The sequence below is a fragment of the Columba livia genome, chromosome 9, assembly GCF_036013475.1.
Source record: "Columba livia isolate bColLiv1 breed racing homer chromosome 9, bColLiv1.pat.W.v2, whole genome shotgun sequence".
NCBI classification, from domain to species: domain Eukaryota; kingdom Metazoa; phylum Chordata; class Aves; order Columbiformes; family Columbidae; genus Columba; species Columba livia.
Genome location: NC_088610.1, coordinates 10,252,058 through 10,276,238, shown reverse-complemented (window position 1 = coordinate 10,276,238; position 24,181 = coordinate 10,252,058). Strand labels below are relative to the sequence as shown.

General features: G+C 42.1%; 1 protein-coding gene across 7 annotated transcripts in view; it reads right to left on the bottom strand.

Annotated features, from left to right (window-relative positions):
- Positions 1-24,181, bottom strand: part of GNB4 (G protein subunit beta 4) — a 74,480-nt gene that overhangs the window by 30,266 nt on the left and 20,033 nt on the right. The window contains exon 1 of one of the 7 annotated variants that reach the window (XM_065072950.1): positions 19,403-19,607. The exons of 4 other annotated variants lie outside the window; for them this stretch is intronic. The gene's annotated coding sequence lies outside the window, so the exon portion shown is untranslated. Of the gene's footprint in view, positions 1-2,987; positions 3,362-3,787; positions 3,923-19,402; positions 19,608-24,181 lie in introns of those variants that run through there. 2 more of the 7 variants (XM_065072944.1, XM_065072946.1) reach the window with 2 other exon arrangements.

Below are 24,181 nucleotides of genomic sequence, written 5' to 3'. Positions count from 1 at the left end.
CTTTTTAAAGTGACTCCTGAGATAAAAAGCAATAAATCAAATGACTCTGTCTTCAGTGACACAACAGTCTTTATTTATGATTCTGGCAGAGAAGACAGTAAGTGAGGAAGATTTACAACACGCTGCATATTGTGATCTTTTAAATTTTTTTAATCTCTTACTTCACCTTCAAAATCTTATATTCATAAATTTTGTGGCATTTTTAGAAGTTGTATAATGTTCTAGGACAGAACTACGCACAGTTCTGTATTTAAAATATTTTGCAAGGTTTTCTAATGAGGTTTTTGAGTCCAAGCTTTTTCTTCAGAAACTGTTTGGAAAACTAAAATACCTGGACAAATTAAACACTAAACATATGATTCTATCATTCTATATAAGCAACATGAAAATATAGTTGAAACTTTCATTATCCAGCAACAACAGATGACATTTGTAGGGAACAATTTTCTACTGAAGATGTCCATGACCTGAGCAGTCTATCGAGACCAACTTTTCAAGCACTCAGGAAAGGGCTAAGCAAGAGACAGAGCACCAGCTGTACCACTTTAACAATACAGAAAAGTACACCCCTGTCACCTGAAACTCAAATCTTTCATGATTAACACATGCAAGACATTACTACATGTTATTATTACAGCTTTGGTTCTCAAAATATTACATCTGTATAACTAATCTACATTATCCACTGTAAAAACTGCTTATTTTAAATAAATAATACATAATTCAAGATTATCTATATTTTGCCATATTAGACATACAGTGAGGCATATCCATGTATTTATGATTTCCCTCTTTTTCCTAGTCCCCTTCTTCCAATATAAAAATCAGTCTGTTCTTTTGAAGTACAGCTTAACCTCACAGTTATTGTGCTTAAGAATCACAAACAAACATTGCAAAAACCCACTAAAGATTCCCATCCCATTAAAAGACTTTCAGAATTGTAAAGCTTCATCATGTGGTTTGTTTCATTTTAATTTGTTGATATAGTAGTTATTCCTATGAAGGTGACTTCAGACTTTACCCAGCTTCAATTGTTACTTAATTGTCAGATTTGTGACCATCTTTTACATCATTTCCAGTATTTCTAATAGAAGTCAGAGAGCAGTTTTCGCTTCTCCTCTGCACTCTCGAATGACTTTGCAGGCTGACATCCCCCAAAATTCCCACTATTACCCCAACAGCCACTGATTCCCTCAAAAACTACCAAAAACCTCTGGATCCTCTATTCACACTTATGGAAGCATGTGAAATTCTGGAAAGCACATCAAATGCTTTTGCGGTTAATTCTGTAGGTGAACCCCTAAGAACCAGAACGAGCGTGCGCTGACAACGGGTGAAAGAGGAAAAGCACCCAGTTCCCACCCAGGAACTGCCTCTCACCGCGCAATCGCTCTGGTCTCTCAGTTCAGATTCTCAGCACAAAACAGACAAAACATTTTTCCAAGCAGAGACAAAACTAGAATACACAAGTCTGTCGAATACGTAAAATCCACCAGACCTGGAAAAACACAGTTTCATCTCTCCCAATGCTTTTATAGTGCATTTTGGAGGTCGGTCACCTATTTCTCTCTCTCTAGACCACTTTGCCATTCTTTTTCCTTCCTTTCCTAATACGCTCTACCTAGCAGGGAACAGCTATTCTTTTGTTGTTTTAGAAATTTATCATATATAATGAAATTAAACTCTATGCAATTTTTTCCTCAACTCATACTTAGCTTTGAGACTTCCCATACTCCTATTTCAGAACTGAAAACTGGCCTGGAAAATGGTGTGTTTTCCAAGCTACAATAATGGGTCTAATAAAAGACAATGTATCTACTCCCAAATTGTATAATTAACAGGAGGGAACAGATCTGAGGCTTATTTTGCATTAGTTCAGGTAATATTACAGAACTAAACTTGTTGTCTACCGGATATAAGCAGTTTGGATGCTTTTCACAATTTCCAAAGGACATCAAACTAAAAATTAAAGAAGCTGACAACTTCAGCAATAAGTGCACATAAAAAAAGGCAGATTTTGCAAAGAAAATGTGGATGTGGAAAACAGCAGTACCTGCAAAGTATGACACAAAAAGCATCTAATGACTTTGCACTTTTCCTAAAGACAGGGAGTACCTTCACGTTTACCCTTGTTACAACACTCACTCAACGCACAGCCCCACTGCCACATGATGAATTTACGGAATGCCAAAACCCAAACAAGTTCTAGATAGATACAGAAATAAAAAAAGAGAAGAGAGCGGTTTCCCTACATATTGCATTAATGTGGAAACTGCCTGTTGCTACCAGCTGTACAGAGTTCTAAAACCAAATCTCTGGGCAAGTTGTTCTGCTGGGATGGCAGGAGCATTTTGAAAACCCCTGTGCACAGGTCAACGTGCCCTACGCACTGCTAATCCTATTGTTTCCAGCACCAGGTCTTTCCTTGACGACTCCAGCAACACGGAGATACCTCCCAGGCGGGCAGGGGCACCTTGGCTGCCAGCCGATCTCCCTGTGAGCCCCACCTGCGGCTGCCCCCACCACCGGCAGCACAGGGCGGGCGGTCCCGCGGGTTCCCATCGGCGGAGCCGTGCCCGAGCTGCCGGCACTGGGGACTCGGTGCCGACGACCTGCCAAGCGGCTGACGCCGACCGCCCCGCCTGCCCGCTCCCCGGCCCGGGCAAACGCCGGTGTGACGAGCCTCTCCCTTCCGCCCCCAAACTCGCGGGGAGGCCGCGGAGGCCTAACCCTGCCCCGGCACCACCCTTCCCGCGGACGCTGGGCGCGGCGCCGTGCCCGCGCTCCGGGACGGACAGGAAGGCAAACCGGCCATGTCGCCCAGCCCTGCCGGGCCCGGCCGCTCCCGGCGGACCCCGACACCCGTAACCCCGAGGCGGGACCGCGCCCCTCACCCGCCCACCGCCTCAAGGCGGCGCCGCGACGGGGCCCCTCGACCCGCAGCCGGCGTCCCGGCGGGAGGCGCAGCCCCGGCGGCGGGGCATTACCTGCTAGCGGAGTCGCAGCGACGCTGCCGGGCAGGCTGGGGCCGCTGGTGGCGGCGACGCCTGCGGCCGCCTCAGCCGTCACCCCGCTGCGGCTGGGCTCTCCCCGCCGAGCACCGCCCCCTTCCCCCGGCGCTGCGACGCGGTGGTGCCGCCCATGCCCCCCCTCTCGCCCGCGGGACGGGGCCGCCCGCGAGGGGAGGGGCGGGGGCCGGCGGGCGCGGGGCGGCTATGGCGCTGCCGGGCGGCTCCGCCGGGCTCTGCGGGGGCGCGGCAGCGGCGGAAGGCAGAGGAGACGCCGGGGCTTCCCGGCAATGCGGCCCTGCAGCCGCTCCCTCCGCGCGCGGAGAGCTCCGCGCCCACCCTGCGCTGAGGGGCGGCGGGGCTGAGCCCGCCCCAGGCTTCGCGGTCCGAGCAGCGCCGCCTCAGGCGGGAAGCGCGCTGGAACCTTTCCCCCGGCCCCGACCGGCAGCCGCCCGCCCGCAGCCCCTCTCCCCCACCCCGCGTGCGACCGAGCGCGGCGCGGGGGCGGTGGGCGCTGCCGCCGGACCAGGAAGTGAGGCCCGCAGCCTCCCGCAGCCCGGCCGTGCCGCCGCGCCCCGCCTGGCCGAGGCTTCCCGGTGCCGGGGCGGCGGGGGGGAGAGCGCCGCCGGCCGCCCCACGGGACCAGCCACCGCCCTGGGACGCTCCCGCCGAGCCCCGGCGGACGGGCAGAGCCGCCCGCCGGCCAGGCTGCGGCCCCCACCGGCGGAGTCCGGCTCCGCGGGCATTGTCCGCCCTGCCGCGGCCCGGGCGGGAAATACCTGCCGGCTCGCCGCCGCCGGGTAACGGTCCGCACGGGTGTCACCGAGCCGCCGCCTCCATGGCGCTCGGTCGCGGCGGGAGGAGCTCCTCCCCCTCCCGCATGGACCCAGCCAACGTGACGGGCTGTTGCCATGGCAGCGCAGTGCTGACGTCAGAGCGCTTAAAGCGACAGCGAGCCGCAGGTCCTAGCACCGGGGTTCGTTTGCCCGCCGTGCCCTGGGCTGGTGGGGCGAGGCCGGGTTCCCTCGGCCGTGTTCGGTGCGGAGGAGCCGCAGAGCCCGTGGAAGCCTCGCGTGAGAGCTCCCGAGCCTGGCAGCACCAGGCACCGAGCGGAGAAACCGTCCCCGAGTGGTGGCGGCGTCCGCGCTGCCGCATCACCGAGTGCCGCAGAGCCCGCGGCGGCGGGAGCCGCTGGGCTGAGGGCCGGCAGCACCTCAAGAGTTCTGCTCCCCGCTCCCGGCAGTGGCGGGGCCTGCGGGCCTGTCCGATGGTGTGGAGCACGGGACAGAGAAAGGGGTGGCCCAGGACAAGGCACCCGTGGGTGTGTCTGCCCTTTCCTGTTCAGTGCTCAAATCGCCACCAAATTGTCGAACAGCAATCACAGCCAACGTGAGACCTGAGAATACACGGAGCAGCTCAGCCGTGAGATGCTCCGGCCACACCTTCCGCAGGCTGGCCTTGTCTGAGCTCAGTGCCACAGGGCACAGCCAGCATCAGGCAGCCCTGGTCAGGACTCCCAACACTGAACATGGGACACCCGCAATCATCCGTCTGCTCAGGGTGGGTCTGCCACAGTGCCAGCACCACAAAACCTCAGTATTTTTGTAAGAGATTTTACATGAATATCCTAACTACTGTGGGTAAAGCAATCTTAGAGCTATTAGTGTATTAGTGATAAATGGCTTAGTGTTAATGGCAGTACATACTGGAACATACAGTACGTACTGTAATGAAATAGCTCATTGCTTGCCTTAAATCAGTTTTTAAAAACATTTATGCACTTCCCTTAACTGACTCAAACCTATTATTGTAATAGCTTTGTCCTGGTTGCAAAGTCTACGCTGTGCTTTCCTGCACTGCAATACATCTGTCCCCTGTTTCTCCAAAGGACAGATGTCATTCAGCAATATGTTTACTTTGCATTTAATGAGTTATCACATCACAAAAATCAACAAGGAACTGGTTTGATTTTGTTGTACCATATTCAGAGAGGAAAAAAAACTTTATCAGAGTCACTATATCACTGTATAAATTGCTATTTTTTTTTTTATAAAAGGGAGAAATTAGCACAAGGATAGTTCTCCCTTAAACTCTGCTTGTTGCCTTACATTTTTCTTTATTCAAACCTCAGATCTCGGAGTAGTGATTACTGATAAGATACAGTCCAGAATGAGCACATCATTTCTCATCTTCTGTTTTGAAACAGCTCCGGAAAATACCAGGCAGTAAGCAAAGCCCCAGAAAAGTTCAGATGGTATTTAGGTAGTTACATATGATGAAATTACCAGTCTTTGTCCTTCCAGTAGAGCAAATTAAAACATTTTCTAAAAATGACATAATTTTCCTCATGACTCATTTGGGAGATGGGGAAGTTTCCTCAGTTGCAGACTGGGAAAATGGAGCACACAGGACATGGTTCTCAGCAGGGGAACTCATCATGTTTGGGGGCATTGCTTCAGCTGCAGTGGTCCAATGGTAACAGCAACGCAAAGCTTGCAAGGAAGAACATATTTTCTTAGAGTGATACAAAGAAATTACCTTTCTTTATAAAACTCATCTCACCTATTGTGTAGTCTGTTTAGTCATTTGCTATATGAAGAAGTTACAAATTCCTAATGAAACAGAAATCCCCAGTCCTGTTACTGGCAGTAATTTACAGACAGGTCTTTTATCCAGTTCTGCTTCTGAACCCTGGCTTCATATGCCAAGCCCTACTCTGCAAAATCAGAGCTACCCCTAATGGAACTATTCTTATGCCAGTTCAGCAATATGCTTCTTATTATTTTAGAATGTATATAAGGAATCAATTTGTCTTGCAGTGGAAGAGAAATGTTGAGATACAGTGCCAGATGAGTTTTAAAAATCAGTATCTAGATCAGTTTCTCTAACATGTTCTCTTTGAATTATGAGTTACTACAACCAACGTAGCCACTTTGGCTTCTGATAGATTAAATTCTGCTGGAGGCCCCTAGTACTTGGATTCCTGCCTGATAAGTCTGAAACATCTCCAAAGGGAAGGTAGAGGAAAGGAACCTGTTTGGAGATTGTGCTGATTTAGCTGTAACTGAAAACCTCAGCCAAGTTAGCAGCAGCAGCACCCTAAACACCCTTTCGATGGAAATTTTGTGAAACACTGCATGTCAGGACAGTGAACGGGTACTAAGAAGCAATGATTTTTCTTAACTCCTCAGTCTTGGCAGAGCCTGAGACCAAAACGCATGAAGATGGACAGGCACACATATAATCTCAATGGCTAAAAATACCACTAAAGTCTATGCATGTCTGTTCTTGGTTCCAGAGAAATGCAGAGTTCATTGTCAGCCTGGTACTTTCCATGTTCCATAAAGCCATGACATTTCATCAGCCCATTATCTTATTCCTTCCCAAAACACTTCAGGATATACATAAATTAATCACGTTAGTTCAGGAGACAAGAAAAAAAAAGCCCACAAACCAAAACCAACAAAAAACCCCAGATAACTAAGAGACAAAGATCCAGAGGGAATCCCCTCTGCTGGTGCGACTGAGTCACACCACACCTTCGACTGACTTTAGGAAAACAAAAGAAAAAGAAATTGCTTATTCAGACTTCAAAATTAATTTATTGACGTAGCAATCTGCTTTCTTGACACCTCTAGAATGGCAACGCTGGCTTCCTTTGATCACTCTTTCTTGATTGGTTAAATCAGGCCGCTCCCACAGTACGTACACTTTTCTTTTGCTTTGTTTATGTCTGACAGCACTTCTGCTCCTGCAGTCCACACAGCTACCCAAGTGAGATATGCTAATCTACATATTTTTCTCTTACATTTCTATCCTTCTTTTCAGATCTCAGAAGTAAAATCGTGATTAACCCCTTACTAATAAGTGAGTAATCTCAGATCATTCTTTATTCAAGTCTTACAAAGAGCCAGAGACTTACAAGTTTACTTAATTTACTGATACATTTTAATTACTCCGTTAAACAGGATTACACATACTATCTTTATATTCTATATACACGATGGGAAAACATGTCCGCCTTCAGATATACCTTCCTCAAATTATTCCTCAATGAGAAAGCAAATGTTTTACTGCTTTACCTTCAATCTCCTGCTTTTATTCTTACTGAAGTCAAACATTCATTCATTTCAAGAACCCTCCACTTGCTCAGCCACACAACTGAAGCATGACAGATCATCTTTTGTCATTCTGTCAGTGGTTCTGTTTACACACAGTGACCTTTCACAGCACCAAGGAGCAGCGAGCTCTCTGCTCACCAGCTGATGCTCTACATGAAATGCATCTAAGGTGGCAGTTTAGTTCCCGTTGTTTATGTGTCTCTCTAGAAGTCCAAGAAAGAACGTTTATGGTGACTGCACTAGCTGCTCACCACCAGCTCTGGTCTTGGGAGCACTGTTTAATTGACCAGGTGGAGGGGAGCATCCGTGCCATGTTATTAGTGTCCTTGTGCTACCAAGAAACAGTGAACTTCAGCTTCTAGGGCTGCCAATCCAGCATAATTCAATTCCTTTTATATCTGCATGCTTATTATTTAATACTTAATTCAAATAAAAATCAAGGAAAAAGAATGTAAGGAGAAAAAGTAATAACATTTTTCTTGTTATTTAGGAGACTAAGGAAACAGTGGCTATCAGAGAGCGCATGTACTTTTTGAGGTCCAGTCGAACAACTGATGATGCTCCGCAGCGTTGTGCAGCTAGTTTTGAGCTGGAGTGAGCCAGGTGACTCATCCTTTAAAGAGAACTGAACAATCACTGAACACTATTTAAACAGAAGGGGAGTGCATATAGATGCTTCAAGTATGGCCTATATGTATACATGTATTTATGAATAATATGTATAAATATTTCTTTCAGACAAAATGATGGATACTTGTGGAACTGCTGAAAATGCTCATCACAGGACAACAACAACAAAAATCAAATGGGCTGCAAAAGCCATTTGATCTGTACTGTTCCCTTCTAAGATCAGTTGCAACAGTGAGAGACCAGTAGTGGGTTTTACCTGCTTGCTGTAATTTGCAAGGTATTTCACCAATGCTTAAGATCACTAAGTGAGGCAAAAGCAATGCTCATATTAATCACTGTGCTTCTGCACATTCTCTGAAGCCGCAGCCCAACCCACTTGTAATAATGGCACGCGAGGGCTGAGAAAACTCTACAGCATGTTTTGGAAATTCTTTGGATTTCTCCTGGAGGGGGAGAGAAGTAGGCAAGCAGAGGAAGGGGAATTTGTATTTAAAACCTACACAGACAAAATTAAGCGTCTGCCTACAAATCCCAGATTCAGGGGATGAAGCTTCGCATCAGCTGTAACTCTCCGGCAGCAACTGTGCTGAAATGGCCAGGGAGGAGGCTCCTTCCTACCAACTGCTGGCTGCTCAAATGTCATGATATTGGCTTTCTGCCCCATTTTCAGCTGCAGCGAACAGCAGATGGGAGGGGCAGAAACAATGAAGATCCCTTTTTAACTCTCAGTTTGAAAAACCTCCCAACCCTTTTCAGCCAAACAGACCTCCTATGAACGGTATTTTCTAGATCTTGCTTGGTAAATTACAATTACTTTACCATACACCTAACCTAATCCTAAACCCTGAGGATTTTAGTGTGTGCAATAGGGAGCAAACAAGGACTAGTTAGCTGCACAGACAACAGCAAGTGATCACTTTTTGGGAGTTTTTGGTTACTTCTTTAACAAATGAAAAGCTGAATGTGCATTAAAGTTGTGTTCCAGGTCTAAAGTGGAATGAGTGGAGACAAAAAAAGTGAATAGAGGTGCAAGAAGCTTAACAGAGCATTCAATAACTGACACAGGTAGTAAAAGAGTGTGGAATTAGGAAGAAAGCAGTTTTTTAAAAGTATTATTTTGTTAGGTGTGTTCAGCGACTGGCCTTTTTATGGGACAGGAAGCCAAGAGCAGAAGCAAGATCACATCCATTAATGAGCTTTAGAAATTCTTACAAATATGACCTAGTTTCCATTCGCAACAAAATCAAACTGCTTTTCACATTTTTAATGAAAAACTCTTGTATTGCACTGCTACTCAATATCTTAGAAAAAAATAGGTGTAATATTTTTTAGTATATGTATTTGCATAGTGCCAAACTCCACTGTACATAACCACAATCCAGTCCCACTGAACACAGCTCAGCGTTGTGAACTGCAGAGTGCAGAATACCAGGCTGTCAGGTGTCACACTGGCAAACACTTCGGTCAAGATCAGTAAATGAACCAAGAATTTAACTCGGAGTTGCAGTTGCATTACAGTAAAGATGGCAAAGGCTCCTTATTTTTCACTTTTGGAATTTAAGCTAACCTACAGGTGTAGTGCAGCAAGACATTTTCTCTACAGTCAAGTGTTGCATATTAGAATAATTACAGATATTTTTCACCTTTCTCTGAACTTTGAGTCTGAGCTTACACTGAGTTGTTAGGAGTATTACTCAAGCTTGCAATTTTAAAGTTTTGCCATTTAACTTACAGAATTTTTGGCACCTGAAGAGTTTTATGGTCACAGATGAGGAATCTGATACAAGAGGCTGGGTTTCCAGGTCCACAGAGAGACAGAGACCATTTTTAGTAAGCTTTTCAGCATACAGCTGCTGCTGGCTCTTAACCTGAATCTGCATCAACATTGTTGCTATGACCCCAGCCATTCCTGAGGGAAAAGGGTTTCAGTTATAGTGAATTAATGATGCTGGAAAGGGCACTGTGGCATAGGAAGAGAAACAACACTATTTCTATTTTTATCTGCAACAGTTTTAAAAGACTTTAAGTAATACAAACTTATACAGCAACTGTGCCCTTAAAACTACTGTGCCCTGTTGGTGGATGCTTTATCCAAGTTAAATCGGGAGGAGGGAACAGAGAGAACCTTGAAGTTTAAGGAGACAGCAATACATACTCTCTGCAGTGCAGCTTCAGATCCATACTGTAACTGTGTTTCACGACTTATGAGGATTTGCTACTTGCATATCACATGTGTTAAATGGGCTGAAGAATCTAGAATGTTTCAGATTTTTTACAATTCGAAGGCTAAGTTGTCTATAGTGATTTGGATGTGTACATCAATGATGACTCAACATTCAGACCTAATTCAGGAAAGGAAAATGAAGAACAGAGGCTTACTTGGCTTAGTCAACTCATATACACTTTAAGGAGCACATGGAATAAAATACTGGGTTTCATTTGTGTTTTCCTTTAGTAAATGGCACTAGTAGATGCACAGTTCTTTCTGCTAAAGATTTTAAATTCTTCTTCGACTATGAGTGTCTTTCTGTGGGAAAGTAAGGCACAGAGTGGTGTAAACAGCTTGCCAAGCAAGCAGTGGCAGAGCCAAAATCAGAATTCACATTACCTGCCCACCTGCCTTCCTTCTACCCTTGCTGCTGAGCAAGTAACCCAACACGAGGGCTTTTCAGATGGAAGAACAAAAGAGCAAAGTAGCGAAATTAAATATAAGCAAAGTGAAAATGACCAGTATGAGAGTCTAAATAAGCAAAATTCAAAAAAGATCAGGAAAAACATTGTAAAATAAAATTAGAGATAACAATAAAGAAGTAATTTCCATTTTAATGCCTGATTGTTAATGGTTTGTTAATCATTTTCCTCATATACTCGGGGCTTTGGTCGAGAACTCTGAATGAAACCGTTCAGGCTCTTCCGTGTATCTTTTACCAGAAGACCTCACTGCTCCTTAGCCAAGGTGCTCCTTATTTTTGCTTACCCATTTTCACTGCATGTCATTTCAATGCTGGAGAAAGCATCAGCTTGACAGCTTTGCAGGCGAATGTTCTCTCTTTGCAGAGAAGGGAAGGATGTGCAGCAGCGGAGGAAGCTCACACTGACAGCGCTCAGCTGCACGCCCAGCTCGGCTCTGCCCCGAATGGACCTGCAGGCGCAGCTCCTTCCCCTCTGGCTGTGACAGAGTCAATTGGGGACCAGGGCAATGCTGTTTTCTGTGCTGCTTTTTCTGCTAGAAACTGTACTCGGGCACAGTTCGCATCATCCATCAGATTGTGTTAACATGGTAACAGGTTCTAGTCACTAATGACCTGGGCTGGATTTGACTGGGCAACAGGCCATGAACAAGAAAGCCTCCCTAAACCATTACCCGCTCCTCAGAACCATTCAAACCTCTGTAATGCTGGCAAAAAAATAGGCACTTTTTAAAGTAAAGCTTCTCACAACTGACAGAGAAGCAGTCGCCCCCGCACGCACCTTATTCACTCACTGTACTGAACTGGCATTCCTTCAAGCGCTGGGAAGGGCCCAGAGCTGCTGATTCAAAGACATTTGGAATAAGAAATCAAAAATTGAAGGTTTTCGTTCCTTTCTGGCTTCTTGCTTCATCCCTTGGCCTGCTCTGCCAAATCGGCAGAGCAGTAGCACCTTTGCAAAGAAGTCCTGATTATCTTGGCAAATACATTCACAAGCATGTGAAAAAAAACAAGGTTTCCACAACTCCAAAGATGAAAAGGTTGGTTTAGAGTGGTGGAGGCTGAGCGACAGACAGGGACAAAGGGTCAGAAATCAGTAAAGTTCTACAATCATGTCAAAACTACAGCAGACACAGAGACGTCTTTTTCAGAAGAGACTTCTAAATGATCCTCATGGTGAGTCCACAGCTTATCTTCAGAGACGCCTGGTTACATCAAATACCACTGGAAAATGCCCATAAGGAAATTGCCAGAATCAGTTGATATCTGTACTTGCAAAGAATTCCATCTTATGTCAACGTGGTTATAATCAATCCAAGGCATTTCTCAAAAAGGCAGTTGCATTTTCATTCACGTATCTGCTGCCTTATAATTGACAGCTATTAATATTTGATGTTCAGTGCCATCTTGGAATGAGTAACAGCTCAAAAGTTTATTATGAATTTCTGATGAACCTGTGGTTAGGACCAGCCTAAGTGAGTGAACAGAAAAAAACTGATTTGAATTCAACAAATTCAAGTCTCCCTCTTTGATGATCTGATTAAACTGGATCACCTTGATCTTTATAACTACTGAATAGCTGGGAATCTGTTTCTTTTGCAACCTGCCAGTTTGACAGCTGCATTTAAAAAGTAGCTGTTTTCCTGATGCTTACCATATGAAGCTCTAAGTGACTGAACATCTCATCTTTCCATTTTAGCAAGCAAGTGTTGTATTTGCTATGTTTAATAAGATTCTCAAGGTCAATATAACAGGATATTCCTTACAATTGTTAAAATTATCAATTTAACATTTTCAATCTTAAAAATAAATGTTATGGTTTTAAGATGGCTGGCGGAATTCTGCAGCTACATTGATTAAAATCCTAAAGAATTCTGTTCACTTCATGAAATTAATTGCAGTTAACTGCAGTTTCAAGCACCTATAACAATGAAGTGAATTTACCTTCTTTTATTTTTGCATTGCTAAAACAGAAAGAGAAAACAAGAGCACCCAGCAGTGCTAATATGAACCCTACCATTGTCTTCATTGGGATGAGACATACTGTAAGAAAAGCATATTTAATCTTTTAAGGGTAAACCATGTTCACCTATCACAGTTACACAGGCAGGGTAGGCCTCTCAGAGCAAACATGAGGACAGATTTGGCTGTTCTTTGGATTTCAAGTTTCCTGCTAGATCCCACCAAAACAGGAAACTGGGGAGCCGAGCAACAGACCTGACACAATAACCTCATCGATTTCCCAATTATTTCTGCTAAAAGAAAGAAAAATAAAGATAGCAAAAGGAATTGGAAAAGTCAGGATATGCTGGCCTGTGTGTGCACTGTAGAAATGATTAGTTAAGGTAGAGGGACAGAACATCAAATGGGATAATGTCCCTGCGTGACTATCTTCAGACTACTCTGATTAGTGACAAAAAGTGGAGAGCTGGAGATCTATACAAATGTCATTAGACCGAGGGTTGTAATGTGATTTAGTGACGTGGCTACAGTGATAGCTGGTTCCCTTGACACAGCAAAACAAACCACGTTTTAGCATTGTTGGTTCACTACTGTGCTAAAAAGCAAGCATCCATCATAAAGGTTAGTCAGTACGAGCAGACAAGCAAGGGGTTGATGCTTATTCACATCACTGTGTTTTAAGCCGATGATTTAAATTGGCATAAGGAGAGTCAGGTCCTAAGACAAAATGTACTTCAAAGCACTGCAACAGTGCAATGAGGTTTGATCTTTCCAGCACACCAAATAAAGATTAATTCCTTTTCCTACTGTTCCCCTTCCTGTTTTTCTTTCATTCCCATTCACCTCACTTTGTGTTTGACTCTGGCAGGCCAGGCTCTTGTCACTGCCTTCTCCAGGTGGCACCTGCTGGGGATGCTTTCTGCAGCAGCTTCTGCAGCACAGTTTTGTTCCAGGGGATCACCAGTCACAGTCAGACTGTCCGGGCTCCAGCTGGCCATGCTATTCATAGTTCTCAGATTGCTTTTTCAGGCTGCCCGTTGGGCACCCCTCATCCCATAATAGGGCAATTTTTAACTCTTCTCTCAAGGGAAGTAGCAAGGAAAAAAAAATGGGATAATGAGAGATAATGCTGCTTGCAAGCATATAAAACTTGGGGGATTGTTTTTGTAATCTTAATTATAACCTGGTTAATTTAACCCAGTGGTCTCTGTGATATAGGAGCATCTCATCTACTTCAGGGCATCAGGAGAACCAGAAAAAAGTCTGTGGAAATTGCCCCAGTCCTTTTCTACTCTTCAGGCTATTAAAAATGCCAGAGACCCTCTCCAGTGACTAGAGGAGTCTGGGTATGTTCAATGCAGCAACCTAAATGCACCCCTAAGCAAATGGATTTTTGTTATTAAATGATACAGTTTTATGAATAACTGAATCTTAATATAATTATTTCAAACCAACCTCCATCTATCAACAAAATCACCACAAAAAGACGTTCTTAATGAGTATATAGAACAGAATGAAGTTGACTATTTGAAATCATGGCTGTCAAATTCATATTGGTGATTATGTTCTTTATAGACTAATTGCAGCTGATCTTTTTTAGCATTTTATGGTATGTCTGTCATCATCAATCCACAAAGCATATGAATACAATTTTCTGTTTTACAACCTTGATTTAATTGCATTTGTAAGCCCTAGGAAACAAATATTAGCAGTGTTGTGCAACTGATAAGCAAGGCCCTGACACAGTGCACAAAAACATATTCCCTCTATCTTCTACCCATCTTGTGGAGGACACAAAGCAGTCACTGTTTGCCTTCTTTCACGGTCATATTGTTCATACCAGTGGGAGGACGCTCCCTCATGACATATGACTGGCACAACATCAGTGTGCACTGGAACAGATACTCTGCAACAAGTCCTCAGACACTCTGCATCTAAGCAGAGATGAGTAGAATGAAAATATTCTCAGCCTAAGATAGGAAAGGGGAGACACGGTTCATAGGCTTCGGCACCTCCTTCAAGGCCTTCACAACACAAATAGTAAATTGTGTAACTGATACACTTGAACTCATTGACAAAGCAAGGAACAAAGTCCGCAGCACCAGTTCTGAAAGGTTGTTTAACAAAACACTATTTCTGTGATCATTTTGTTTCTCTACAATATTTGTAAATTCACAAGGGGAGAGCTTATGCACAGAAGACAGTACTGTGCTTTCTGCTTATTCTGGACACACAATAATACCCAGAGCTTCCTCTAAAAGCCTGCTGAGAACACAGACTGAAAGAAAGCCTCCAGGAGGAAGTACCGAAAAGTAAATAGGCAGTGCAGGCAACGCTGCTGAGATCCATACAGAAAGTCAGCGTGTCAGAGTTTTAGTTAGTACCCTGAATCTAAGTCTGGGAGACAGAAATTGCCATTGAATTCTTTCTGCAACATATAATTACATTCTTAACCTCTTTGTCTTTTTTTATTTTTTTTTGATAAAGTAGAAATAATTCATTTCCAGGAATGTAAGTGGCTTTAATTCACTTGGATCAAGCCTCTTCTTTTTTTTTTTTTTTAAACTGATTTAGTGCCTGACTCAGAACCATCATTCTTATTGCTTCTGTCAGACTATTCCACATTTCCCAATGGCTTTCACTACTGCAGTTTGGAAGCACTCTTTGTTCTTCTAGTCCCAGTGCCTACTAAGGCTTTTCTTTTCATGTTCTTTGACGTTTCTTCCCTAGGAGACGGGGATTCTTGTGTCCCCATATGTGAGCCAAATCTCCCAATGCATTTACAAACGTGCAGGATCAGCAACTTAAAAAGTTTATTTGTTCTTCAGGGTTCTCTGTGTTCACAGGAAAAAGGACGCCTATAGGCAAACACAGCATTACGCGGTTTCATCTTCACAAAAAGGAAGCTTAGAGAGGAAGGAAGGCAAAAAGAGTGCAAAGTTAATGATTAAAGAACAAATAACAGCCTTCTCAAGTTTTTTATCCGAGAGGCTGGTGGTTGCAGATGCAGTTACAGGACACTGAACTTACATGTTTCTTGAAATACATCAAAAGACTCCTTTGCTGGGTTGGTACAATGTCAGCAGTAACAGCTGATTCTAGATTGTCCTCAGATAATATATAACTTTGGATATATTTTTGAGACATCTTTCAACTCTGATATCTATACTACATCTACATTTAGGCACCCAAAATTTGTAATGGCCTGACATCTCAGGCTGGAAAATGCTGCCTGCTCCCATTTACTTTAGCTTTGATATCTGCATGAGAGAATGCTGGCTTGGTGTGTTAGAAAACGTAATGTATTCAATGTACGTCCTACGTACATTGAATAAGCCGAGATCAGCATCAATGACTAGATCCAATCTGCAGCATTAATTCAAACAAACAGCGCTGCTGACAACACTGGTTCTGTGGATAAGGACTCTTGTCTCACAAAGTTACATATTAGACAATCTTCAAATTTCACTGTAATGTGGATGTCTCTCTTCTGATGTCACAAATTTTATGGCAAGTAGTCTTGGTGATGAGCCAAGATTGGACACAATCTAACTATCTAATAGTGTGAAAATTTGCGGTGAGACAGTGCCATTAATATCTTTTCATGCAGCATAATGAAAACCTTTTATTGTTCTCTTGTCTGCTGTGCACATGCAGGACAGAGCTATTGCTATAGACTCATGTATTTTCCAGCAAGAGAGTTTATTCTCATATTTTAGTCTGACATTTTACAGCAAAAGAGTCAACTACATTTCCTAAGTAGTTTCCACATCATATTCTTTAACTTGTCAAGGTTAGTGAATTTGGATTACATGTGTGTGTAGTCCTGTGTAGACAAACCCTCAATTTTCTGTGCATGTGAAATATCCCATGTTTCTGGTCTAGACAGGCTAATGTTTAATGACTCACACTAACAGACACATATGCCTCATTTCCAGTCTGAATCTAGTTGAACTCAGCTTCCTGCTACTGGATCTAAACACAGGGTGATTCGAAATATGGACCCAATGTCAAAGCAGTCTATTTCCCGACGGCAACATGTTCCAGTTACAGAAAAATTTACCAACTGTTTAATGGCTTATCTAGCAGTAATCACTTGAAACTCCATGCCCTGCCCTTTCAAGTGGTAAGAGTTTCATTCATGAGCTGTTCATGAGATACAGTGATTTCAAATTGGGTCCATCTTTTTGATGACACCCTGCATATTCCTGGCATATGTTTTGTTAATTATCCATCATTTCAGTGTGATCTAGCTTGGACCATGTAAAACTCAAACATACGATAAATACTTCTACAGGTGTTTTACAAAGACTTTTACCCTAATTTTATCTATTGTTTTGGCCCACTATCCTTAGATTTTCTACAAAAATCAAGTAAATCCATTCACAGTCATTTACACAGTTCAGTTTTCTACATCACTTCTATTTAAACTGAGGTTTAAATAAACAGCAGGTCCATTTGCACACAAAAAGCATGGCACAAGGGTTTGAATGCTCAGCTAAAGTCAGACCTAAGGCTCGGGTAGTTCTACCTCTTGCTGAGAGAGTTTTTTTTACACTTCTTTGTTTAACCTTCGAAACAGAACATGCAAGATAGTGCCATCACCTGTAGATGACGCAATAAGTGTATGCCTCATCAGCATTACTTTGCCAGCATTCCAACAGGAAATTATATTTTGTGGAGGATATTTCATTCTATTGGCATTATAATCACTGTCAAGGCCATCAGTAAAAGTGTTAAGCAGACAAGAACTCTGCCAGATCTCAGTTGTCTGTGCTACTGCATGTGCCTTTATCCTTGATGGTATCCCCCAAACCAAGAGAGAATCACCTTTTTATGAATAAATTACTTTACGTTCAGATAAATGCATTCTAGAGCAGTGAGATGCTCTGGAATACTGAAATAGCTTGTGCATAGAAAAAAATCATTTGCTAGTACAAAATAAGGGCGTTGCTGCATTGTCTGAAGCAGACAGCAATGTTCAGCCTTCGGGGAGATACAGCAAGGAAAATTTAATGCAGCAGGAAATATTTCTATAAACAAGAAGTTGGCCACCTGCTAAAAATGCATTTTATGTTGTAAGAAGTCCCTGTATTTTTGCTGCTTCTTATTATTCTCTTTCAGATGCTACTCCTTCAGGTAGTTTTAAGGAATCACCTAAAAACAGTCCTCTTCCTAAAAAAAAATAAATCTCACAAACTCATGCAAAGAGGAAAAATTCTTCAATAAGAGTTTTTAATTATTATTATCTTTTTCCCCTCTGTCCAGCACCACTGAATACAGAATTTCTTCCCACTTTGTTTTTTTGGTGCCTGTTTTGCAGACTGAATAAAATGACTGTAAACCAGTTTGCATTTAAAACATCACACTTGCAACTGAAAGGACAGGATATTATACCATTAAAACAAGTTTTAGCATAATGGTAAAAAAATCTGTGACTGACAGAGGAACCCATTTGAGTCATAAATTCTCATTTTTGAGGGACAAAAGGGACTATCACAATCACTGTCTGAATTCCTACATAAGAGACAATGTAATTCCACACAGTAATTCCTACGTCAGTCCCCTGCCTTTTGATCGGTAAAAGGAAGAGAAACTTGTACTTTACATGTCATACCCCACAAGCAAAAGACCCAGGGGACTCTTCAGCTTTATCCACTATGATTATCAGACAGATGTACAAAAAAATATTACCAGCAACAAGGCAGAATCAAATCCTGGCTCCAAAAAACCTTGAACATAGATGAATCAGCACAAGGAAATACTGTTAGGATGGGTATATCTCTTAGAGACATCATCTTTTACAGGATGGACGCGGCTAAAATCAAACTGTTTTATACTTCACAAAGTTCCTGTAATTGGATCTTGCCAAATGGATAAATACTGTAATGGATCTGTTGCTTCATTAGCATGCACTCTAATAACCTGCAGTACATCCATCAGGCTCTTCAGTCCCCCTGGGGAAGGCTGCTGCAAGCAGCTGACAGAGACACACGTCAGGCTCTGTCAGATCAGCAGAGTTGTGTTTTTAGCCCAGGTACTGGCTGCAAACAGAACACCGGGCAGTTTGGGACCAGGGTGCAAAAGCTGGACAGAGAAGAGGTTGTTCTCCCTGTTTTCTGATGGGTTTGAATCACCATGAAGCCAAGGTGACTCTAAACAGTGGAGAAAAAGAGAATACTTTGGCCAAAGGAGTTTCACCGGTGCTCGCCGGTTAGCATTTGTAACTTGGAATGAGAATCTGTGGTGTACGGATGGAAGAGCCACAGCTTCCTATTTCTACCCTGCCTGCTCTTAGTACGTTAAGAAGTGTAGAAAAGACTGTTAGGGGAGCTCAGTTAGAAAGTCGTCTAACAGCACTGATAAGCCCTGATGAACACTTCTGTCCATGACCTAATTAGTATCAAAAACCCAGGATGAGATTTGCAAAGACTTTCATGTTATGTAATCTGAAATGTCTTTTCCAACCTAAATGATTCTATTCTATATTGCTTCTGTATTTATAGGCGCTTGCTTTTTTATATCAGCTTTAATTTGGAGCAGCTTAATATCCGAAACACCTTGATAATACCACAGAAATATTAAACAGAAGTCTAAATTATAAAACTGCATTTAAGTTAACACCTGAAAATGTAACCTCTGTCTTCAAGCCTGTCCACAGATCAAGGCCTAAAGGTTCTGAGTGGTGTCAAAAGAACTTGCACGGAATATCCCCAAAATACATTTGGAGACTGGAGGCATGATTTACACCTGCATATAGGTTATACGGTACATTATTTCTTAGCCTTTGAACACTTTGTTTTACAATATTAATATTGCTTTGTGTTTTATTTTTTGCATAGAATAGTGATTATACTGGCAGCTACACTGACATCATTCTTGTGGTGTGAATCCCACAGCTACACTTATTATACATTAAGAACTGCAAAACACAGATTACCCAGATCAGATAACCTAACCAGTGGGGAATAAACACAAAAAGCTCACTTACCATGACAGTTTTAGAATTACACCAGGGATGAACTTGTCTCTGTGGGCCCTCCAAGCTCACGAGTCCTAAAGCATCATCTAAAACATTTGCTAGGACGGCAGTCCAACGTTGTTGCCTTTGAGATAAAAAGTCCCTCAGCTGAGCTCTAGCTCTTTACCTTCCCATTCCCGAGTGGTTTCGACAGACATTTGATTTTTCTATTCTGTGTTTGCCTGTAACTATTTTTAGCAGCTAATAACGGGCACCCTGGGGAGCATGATGTCATCACACTTCGCACTTACGGAGCTCTCGCAAGTCAAACCCAGACAGCAGCAGCTGTCATGGTGGTGAGCTGGCTCATTAGGCGCGGGTGAGGGAGTGACACCTCAGAGCTCAGTTCAAAAGACCAAACAGGAGGAAGTTCAGTAAAATCTTGAATAAAGATTAGTTCTTTCTTTTGTAAGTAATCTGCAGCCAAGATTTGACAAACTGTATGCATTTTTTTAAGGCTGCTGAATACTTTTTACAGTACTAGCAAAAATACAGTCTTACTGGCAATCCTCTTGTCAGTGTCACACGCACGAGTTTTTGTGGACCTTTGGAATTAACACCGGCCAGCAGCCACATCACAAAAGAAAATTACTGAAGAGGCAGCAAGTGGCAGCTTTGTTAGTGATCTCAGCAGACAGGCTAAGGATTAAGTGATCATGGAAACTGAACCTATCCATTATCAATATTTGCTCCCAGTATATTTAATAATTCATCTCCCTAGAAACCTCCATTTGCTTCGGTATATGAGGCATCTACAATTTTCCTTCAGAGATGGAGCTTCATTCCTTTACTCATTGTGTAGCTCTTCTTTGTACCTCTCACAGTTTAGCTATTTTCAGACAGATGAACTTAAACACAACTGTAGAAATCCTCAAATGGATGTAACACTCCTAATATGGTACCACCATGTCCCTTTCTCTGTTAAAAAGTTCTCACCTTCCACGATTGCATTGTTTTTTTCTACAATAATTATATTCTATTGTCTGATCATATTCACCCCTCCACTGACAAGTACACTCAGATTTGTTTCTACTTCTGTTACTTCCAGTTCATAAACCCCCAGCGTACAGATGAAGTTATTACCGAACCCAAGGTGTATGCCTTTGTACAGTATACTACTTACTTATTACCAATGTCATATAACATTACCATTACTAATTCTTTTTGAATGGCAACCCAGTCTTTCTCAGCATTGGCAGCACCTTCCAACTTTGATCTAGGAATTTCACCTCAACACAACAGTAAATAAATTAAATAAAACAGGTCCCAAGACTAATCCCAGAGAAACACCATTAGTAACGTTCCTTCAGCCTTGTGACTTCCTTTTGAGTATTACCTTGAGCCAGCACTTCAGCCAGCTCACAACTCTTGTGTTCACCATCATTTTCAAACTCAAGAACAATTTTCTGTGGGATATATCAGTTACTGGAATGAAGTGGATGAAGCCCACTTTTGTCACTCCTGAAAAAATTGATTATCATATTGAAATATATTGAGCATTATATTATTATCTACCTTTGATAACATAATGTTGTAACTTATGCCAAAATAGCTCCATTCTTGCTATTGTCCAGTCACAGGAAAAAACAAACTAACAAAACCCCTCAACTTCCTAAAGAACCCCAACAAAACAAATCACCAGATGTACCACAAACCCACATTACTGCAGTTTCCTCAGCATTCTGGAAATTATCTGCATCACTGCAATTTGTCTTACCAGTAAGCTTTGCTTCCATGCCAGCAGCTGTAATTTCCAGTGCATCATTATAATTCATCTGATAGAATTATCACTGCTCTCATTAACTATACTGGTAACTGAAGTAAAACATTCACTTGATGTCTGGATCACAGCTACCAAACTGTTAATCTGTATCCCAGTCTTCATATGAAGCATCCCACTTCTTATCTTATACGGAACATAAATTTTATATGCAGTACAATACACTTTGCTTTGTATGTGAACACAAGTTGTAACAGTTGCTTATGCAAATGAGCAGTATCAACACAATGACCTAACCAGGAATACTAATTGTGGAAAAAATGGTGTGTGATGTTTTCATTCAGGAATATCCCCTTATTAACAGTTTTCCTTTTTCTCCCTAAATGTATTTGACACCTTAAGCACTTGGAATCTCATGCACATGACTGAAATTCATGGGAAATATTTTTTCTCCATGAACAATTAAACACTTAGAATTTACCTTGGATTTTGTTCATTCTTACCTATCAGACAGCAATCTCCTAAGGCAAAAATCTAAACAAGGATGTTCTAAATCTCCTTAGCACGTTGGGTGCCCAGCCTCTCAAAGCCCAAGATGAAAAGGTCCCTTTCAAGTATCAAAGATTATGTCCCCTAGAGAATCATGCTGTGCTGCTTTTGCCCATTCCTTTGAAAGGCTATATCAGGAAACCTCCTGTTATCAGTCACATGAAAAATACCAACTAGTCCCCAAAGCCGAGCTGACGTCAAGGAGGGACATCTAAAGGGTCTGTTTAAACACAGCTGAAAGGGTTGTTATGAGCCCCAGTGCAGGAGCACCCACATCAGACGAGCACAGAGGAATCGCTGGCACCAGAAACGATGGGATGGCACAGCGGTCGGCCCGGGGATGCGGAAGCTGCTGCTCGCCAGGAGTTCTGTCTGGAGGAGAACATGTTTGGAACTAGGATTGCTCATTCACTCCTCACTATCAAAAAGTACATTAAAAATAAAAAAAAGAGACTGAAAAGGATAGTAAAGCTTAGCAGTGGTGCAAAGAGTAGATTTGTGTGTGTGTGTATTATCTTTGGCACTAGAAGAGTTTAGCACCAAGACAGATACAGGTTGCGTGCATTTTAAGGGCTTAGATTGTTTAAGAATACGTATCAGGGAAACAGATATTTTTCTCTCCACAAAACACACATCCATTAACAGTATTAGTATATTTTTTATACTAAATTAATGACATTTCTCAACCACATGGTTGAAGATACTTTGTGTCTCTATGGAAAACTTTCCAAAGTTATATATTACAGTAGTTACGTTTAGAACTTAAATCTACTTGCTAGAATTTCAAAATGCATTTTCCTTTAGCTATCTTTGCTACCACTTTGCTCACTTTTCACAAATGCTTGAGTGGTTCACTGAACAAGTCTTGCTTTACACACTGAAACCATTTCTTTGTTTGTCCTTGTGCTCTTTCCCTAGAGATTTTAAGTAATTTTTTTCACATATTTACCCTTATTTACAGATCCAAGAAAATAATACTCAGATTCCTAAATAAAAAATTTGCTTCATTCTTTTGTCTTCTCCAAGACTGAATTACCATATTTCATAAACATCTGTTTCCTTGCTTAATTCCTAAGTTATCCGTTTGCAGGGAATATACCCACTCCGATTTTGCTATTCCATGCTAAGCATGAGGGATTTAACTTCCTAATTTTGTGGCTGAGGGCATCTCTTCTCAGTGTTTCTAATTTTTATTTTAACCAAAATGATTTCTCTCTCCTCTGTATTATAGAGTACTGTAGGACGACAGACAGTCTGGTTAATCGACCGACCTTACAACCAAAACTGACAACAAAAAAGGACCTGTTCACACAAGAACTAAACGTCAAATCAAACAAAATTGCAGGAAAGAATTAATGTGTTTCTATTTCATCCTTCAGCTAATGTGAAATTGTTCCTTACCATATATTATGCAATATTTTTCTGTCCAGGCATATAAGTGCAGTAACTGGCCTTCCATTAAGCCACTTTAGAGAGTCAGTTTAGCAACAGGGTTTCGGAATGGTTTTGTGGCATGCAGCACACAAAATTTTCCGATTCTCTCCCATAACTCCTAAATATAAGACTAATCTTATAGTGGTAAAAACTGTAATCAAGGAGTCTGTCCTTAGCTCTGTCATAGGACCAACCTGAAATTCACAACAGCATTTCTGAGGCAAACTGACATTTTTTATTCTGCAGCAGTATTTACACTGTCAACCTGACTTTAAATATCACACATACTTCCTGGTGACTTTATCAGCTGAATTTGATCTTCTTTGTATAAAGAGCCACTTAATAGGAGGAGGAAGTTTGTTTTTACTAATTTATTTAGGTATGGTGAATGCTTATGCAAGAACTGGTGATGAATGTCAGCCAAAAGGAAGAAATCCTCTCTTGCACCATGAAACATATTGATGCAATTGTTCCTCTGTTTAATTTAGGTTAAAAATAGTTTCCTATTAATATTACGTTAAATCAGAACAGACTTCAAAATGGAGATATATACAGGAAAAAAAGCTGGTGCTTATATTCTTAAGTAGCAGTTGCAGCAGTAAGTAAAACATACAGTGAGTATCAGGATCAAGTTGTAGCATCTGTCTGTAAAGATTTGTTGGTACAGAGCTGTCACCCACGTGGCTTCTTGTCTTGTGTTAAACAAGACAAGTGCAATAGAGAAACATGGAAAGCGTTAATAGTGCTGCAAGTCAGATGCAAGGGACAGAGAATTCAACAGATCTTCTGAAGCGAGGCCGTGGATGCAAGATTGTCAGTAATGACATTTGGAAAAAAAAAAGTATTTCTAACCATAAATAAAATATTTGAATCCTTTTTGAGTTGAAAATTTTTCATCCATTTTAATGAAAAGCCAGACCTCACTTACATTCCAGTAAATAAGGCATTTTTATTAAATCACATATAGCACAAAAACTATTGCTCTTGTTTTAATTATGAAGTTTTCTCAGTTTTTCAGAGAACTTGAACTAAACAGCACGATTTAT